Source organism: Alosa alosa, chromosome 21 (assembly GCF_017589495.1).
Source record: "Alosa alosa isolate M-15738 ecotype Scorff River chromosome 21, AALO_Geno_1.1, whole genome shotgun sequence".
NCBI classification, from domain to species: domain Eukaryota; kingdom Metazoa; phylum Chordata; class Actinopteri; order Clupeiformes; family Clupeidae; genus Alosa; species Alosa alosa.
The window spans coordinates 29,354,097-29,360,096 of NC_063209.1; positions in this window are offsets into that span (position 1 = coordinate 29,354,097).

A 6,000-nucleotide genomic window follows, 5' to 3' on the forward strand; every position below is an offset into this window, starting at 1 on the left:
AAGTCACCATTTAAGGAGTATTTTTTCAATTTTTTTCTTTTTTGGGGGGCTTCCTACGATCAACAGCACCGCTGCTGGAAAATTTTTTAGGGGAAACACTGGTTTATATTTTACTGATAACTTAAACTATGTTAAAATAAATGTTACTGGAATAATTTGAGGAATGTTTCATTTGCATAGAACGTGTTGTCTTTCTTAATGCCGTCATGCACCTTCGCATGAAGTAGAAAATCGATTCCTGAGCAATCGATGCCAACTAATTCAGCACCTTCACTTGGGGCAGCGCCTTTGTAACGTTGAACGTAAGAGGCAGCGTGTTAAGAAGCTTCCTAATGGCGGCCTTACATTGTACGATTTTGGTCTGTTTTCACAGTCGGCGACTAAATTTCCAAAGTCGGACAGAAATAATGGGAGTTGTACTGGAATCGCGGTGCGCTCCCGTCAACTAGATCGTTAAGTGTAAGGTGCCAATCTTAGCGGTTTTAAGTCAGTCGGAGTCGGTCTTTTTCTAGTTTTGGCGTTACGACAATATCAAACATGTCTTTCTAGTCTTGGCTCATGCAAATAGTGACGTGAACTATAAAAACCAATGACCTCTCTCCAACACCAAACAGGATGGGGCAAAGTAGGCGACAGCTGTGGCAAGGGACGTGATGAAACCCATGAATATGATCATTTGTTATTTAGTTTCTTATACATCATTAGTCGGCTCTTCCGCGTGACAGAACTCTATATATCGGTTAGGGATGCCATGAAACATGCAGAAACAATGCCAATCATTTCAGTTCCTGTTCATATCTATTGCACGATGGGTAATAATTTAAAGGAATCTAGTTACAGTCTTGTAAATAGTAACCCTGCAAGATCCCTAGTCATTGCAAAATCATAGTCTGTGACTTAAAACTCTATTACTTCTGTTTAGATGTGAGAGGGTCTGAGACTAGTCTTTCAAAAATATTTTCCAAATCTTTGCAAAGTCTGTCAGTGTAAGGAGGGCTTAAGGGACACTTCGGGGAACACACTTAGGAACATAAACAACTTTGGAAAGATATATCTTTTGAGTCTGAGCGCGCTAAGAGTGAGCGTTATCAGGGAACCAGCCCCAGAGCGTTTCTCATATGGGCCTGCTGGTTAATGTCCGGTGCTTGTGATAACCTCCACTCATCAATAATATTTGATCATGTTGCAAGGGAGCGGTAGATGTAGCCTGATAGCTACTGATCGTTCTGATATAGGCTACACTCGCTGCGTTAGGAGGCAACTCTCTGTTCACGCTCTCTTACCTTTGTAGTATACCTAGCCTACTTCAGCTGGAAGTTTCGTTCAGCTGACGCTGACTGAAGATGATCTGACTGATCATCCAGAACCGTACAATAAAACACATATTCCGCCTCTCAGTAACAAAGTTCCGTAACCAACATTTTTTTTTATGTAACGTAGGCCTAGTATATAATGTTATGTGGGAATTGCAAGAAAACGAGTGAAAACAATTCCTTACTTTAACCACGTAAACGTGTGTCCTTTATTTAAAACTGTAGGAAAACTGAATCAATGACGGCGCCACGTCCATCAACAAAAACACTGAGTTACCAGACATTTATAGGGACAGCGATCACTCAAGACTACGACGATGTACTAGGGCCACACATGAAGAAAAAAATATTTTTGCCATGACAAGATTGAACTCGACATTTTTATAATAAAGTTAGTTTGGAGAGAGAGCGACTGCTCGAGACGATTGAAAAGGAGGACGAATTAAACATTCCAGTTTTCTTTGAGTGCAACAACGATAAGACGTAGGCCTACATCATGTGGACAAAACATAGAACATATTAACTTCCGTTGCTCAGCCAAATACTTTCCTGTTAGGTTAGGAGTTACAGGCGATAAATGCGATGGTCAAAAGTAAACATCATTAGCGGTTTATTTATTTATTGTAGGCTTATTATTAAAGAGTGTTTTTCATCTTAAGGTTCAACTTCATGCTTATGAAGTGGTCAGAGATAAAGTCCTACTGTAAATGTAAAAATCTTTGAGTATAAACAAAAGTTGTACATTTACCCATCTTTTTGCCACTGCAAGCAAATTATGCACCTTTCAGTAAATAATGGATGAACATATTTGAGCAGATTTACTTTCTTTTTTGTCATATTACCCACATAACAGGAAAACACCTAAGATGTATACCAACAATAGTAAACTATTACTAGCCTATAACAACAAGGCCTACAACAAAGTATCCTGGTCAAATCAGTTCCTATATCGCGGGTGACTTTGTAGTTCTTCAGAGCCCTATTTCTACAACCCCTGTTGTCTGTACCACGTCCATTACGGACACTATCATCACGATTACCACTGCAACCTCCAAGCTATGTTGGGCAGAGGGTCGAAATAAGCATGGTATCTTAGTGGACACAGTGGTATACACGAAAAGACGCACCTCCATTCACATCGTGACCATCACTGTCAATAGACGATCGATCATAATCTCCAACAGGATATTCTCTTTCAGAATCAGAATAGGTGAATAACATAGCCTACCCAAGACTTCATCACACGTGAACGTTTTTCATCAGTTGGTGTAGGCCTGCTATGTCTGCTTCAATTTGATGTTAAGCTAACGTGTGCTTCTAACTTAGCCACTAAAGGCTGATAGGCTACATTGTGCACATAAATCATGACAGGGGAAAGAAAAACATTTTAATATGATAAATAAATGGTTTGGTTTGTTTTGACAAGCAACATGTCAGGTCAAGTGCCGTGGCTGAGTTGAGAGGTGGGGGCTATGTCGTCATAAAGTTGCCGGCTTCGCACCTACACGGCGAAAGTTAGCTGGTGGTTTCAAAAGTTCCCACTTCGGAAGCCAGTTTCAAAAGCTATCGGTTTCAGTCTCCTAAACTGCCGGCGTCGTGTACATGCAAGGCGTAACCGTTAACAAAACCTCACCGGTTTCACAAAAACCGGCGTCGTGTGCACGGCCCCTTAACTCAATGAATCGTTTCAGCCCTAAAGCAAAGCTTTTCACCAGATGGATCCAATTCAAGGGGAGGTGGCCTGTCGTGCCTCTTGACTCTACGTTCATAAGGCCACCACTCAGCCCGCTTGGACTGGACTTGGTGTCACAGACGTCCTGCCAGGGTTTCCCATGCTGCGAATGTATGACATGTGGCTCATCTCTCGAATCACCTGGTTGGTGATAGTCACCTGCATTTGCATCGCCACATCACCAGCCTTCATCTTCACAACCCATGGCTGGTCAGTCACCTCCATTTGCATCGCCACATCACCAGCTTCCACCCCCACAACCCATGTCTTTAGAGCACAACCAGTCTGCTCTCTTGGATATGTACGCAGAGTGTGAACAACCACCTAACCCAACTCCCAGTGCCAAGGAGTCCTTTCTCAATATGCTGCTCCATCACTCCGTCTCTGAAGCATCCATTACACCCATGAACATGGACAATGAGGATATTGGCTCAAGTTCGCCTGCAGACAGTCAATATAGACAGGTACTTTGTTTAGATTTGATTAGGGCTGTGTGATATGGGAAAAATTGTATATCCCGATACATTTTCTCAATTTCACAATATACGATACATATCTCGATATTTTGAAATCTCCTTTAAAGGACCCCATGAAATCACACTTTTACCCTTTACTGTTTTCACTACAATCCCTGCAGATTATATACCATTCTTGGTTAACTTCACAGGTGGTATCCATCCAAAACATTTTGTATTTTCATAGTGATGAACCACAATTGAGTTGAAATAAGACTATTTTTTTATTCAAACAAAGCAGAAACAAAATTACAACAAATATGAAATAGAACTGAACAGAATTCAAAGTGCAATAAACTAAAGTGCAATAAAGTGCAAATGTTTTCATCGTTTTGAAAACGATGCCGCTAAGGTCATTTGACGGGCTGCTGGTGGAGGGGTTTTGGCAGGTGTACATGATTGTACATGACCTTTTCAAGACATCAAAATAGAAAAATTAAGACTACCACAGCAAAAAGATACATACGACAACTTAAAACTGTGTTATGCAATAGTTTTTTTTCCCTACTAATTTTAACCCCCACCCAATTTTGGAATGTCTACGGAAGTTACCAAATATATTTTGGCGAAAGAAAAATAATTGTGTGTGAATTACCTTCACAGCTATAAATGCCCAATTTTAGGGTCTGGGCTGCTTGCTTTTGAATCTGGCTGTACATATTTGGTTGTGCTGGCTGAGGCTGACTGTTCTTCACCTGTGTCTGTAGTAGCCTAGGCTGCTTGCCAAAGACATGTGCACTGGACTGGATTCCCTTTAATATTTTTTCAGAGTTAGACTAAGCTATTTAAATATTTTATTAGGCCTACTTTATATAATTTACTATGTGCATCTATTGTCCCATATGCAGCACAGCAAATTAAAGTTAATCCACTACTTTACATTTTGCATACCAGTTGTATCTAAACCAACCAAAGCTTGACTGAAACATTGTAAAACCACTGACTTGTTTTAAATTAATTAAGAGACAAGTCCTCCTCGCATCATCCTGCTGAAAACTGCTGGTTTCATCTCAAGCACGCAGGTATTATGAACACACTTTTTTTTATGTAGGCTAGCCTGTCGCCGACATTCAAAAAATATATGGGTTATATTTCTAGCGTTATGGAAGTAGGCCTACTGGGAAACGCTGGCAAGCAAGCTGCTGACAGATATTACAGGTATTATAACTATATTTCTTCCCTATAGGCTAGGCCAGCAACACAGATGCAAACAGATCAACTTAACATGTATTTCCTCCTGATTTAGGTTTGTTTTCTTTTTCTGTCAGTCCGTGGTTCCTTCATAAATTGCACAGCAAATTATCAGACGATTGACAGAAGCACTGCGTATAATTTGACCAGCAGTCTTCCCGTCCATAGTTTGTGAAACGATGCTGCGTCCAAGCAAATATTCTAGATGCCCAGCGCAACTCCAAAAAGGAGGACAAATGAGCGTCCGGCTTGAGGCCGCGCCGGACGCTGTACAGGGCTTTTAAAATCAATATGTCCGGGCCGGCCTAAATTCGAACATATGGCCACCCTATAGCTAACTAGCTCTTAGGAACAAGCTGTTCATCCATTTTAAACTCGTAGTTCACTTTAGGTTGCACTGTCTATGCTGGTGTTCGCGCTGCAAATCGAAAGAAACTAGAAGATGAAGTTCCCTCCCTTTCAGAACTAATGGTCGCGGTTTGTGAGTATGTGACGCGAGTGTTTTTTTTTTACCCCTCAGTCACTCACGTTACTGCCTGAGGGAGAGGGAGAAAGCTACCGGAGATTGTTTTTAAACACGAAACCAGGGCAAGTCTGGGCTACCGTTTGAAAAGTGTATGACAATAAAATACTTTCGATACATAATGATATACTAATTTTATATATCTCACAAATCTATTTTGGATATATATAGAATATATTTGATATATCACACAGCCCTAGTTGGTGACCCTCCTCTATCACTTGCTTTGCGTTGGGCGCTTTCCTACTACCTAAGGGCTCTAGTCAGTGGGCAGTCCTGCCCCCCCCAACCTATCCACCAGGTCTCACACCCTTGGCGACAGGGACGCTCAGACAGCTGGGTCCGGCACCCTGCCATTGTTGCCATCACTTACAATACCTCAGCGTCACACAAGGGCACGCCGCATTGCCACTATGTGCTGCTTCGTTTTCCTGGGGAGCAACGAGACCAGGATGGGAGTCTCAGGAAGCCTACCCGGGATCCTAGCAAGTGACAACCGCAGTACTTGAAGCTCGTTCACAGTCCATGAAGGACTCGGAAGTCTGAGGGCCACAGTAGTGTGTACAAGAGTAGTGGGCCACAAACCTTCTGGGGTGTTTGCGCCTAGCGTGCCACCGTGCCGCTCCCAATGAACCCCTCAGAGCACAGATTACACATCTGGCTATGGAAAGGCAGATTCACCAACAGTAGTTTAACGCCATACATCTGCTGATCTGTATATCTATA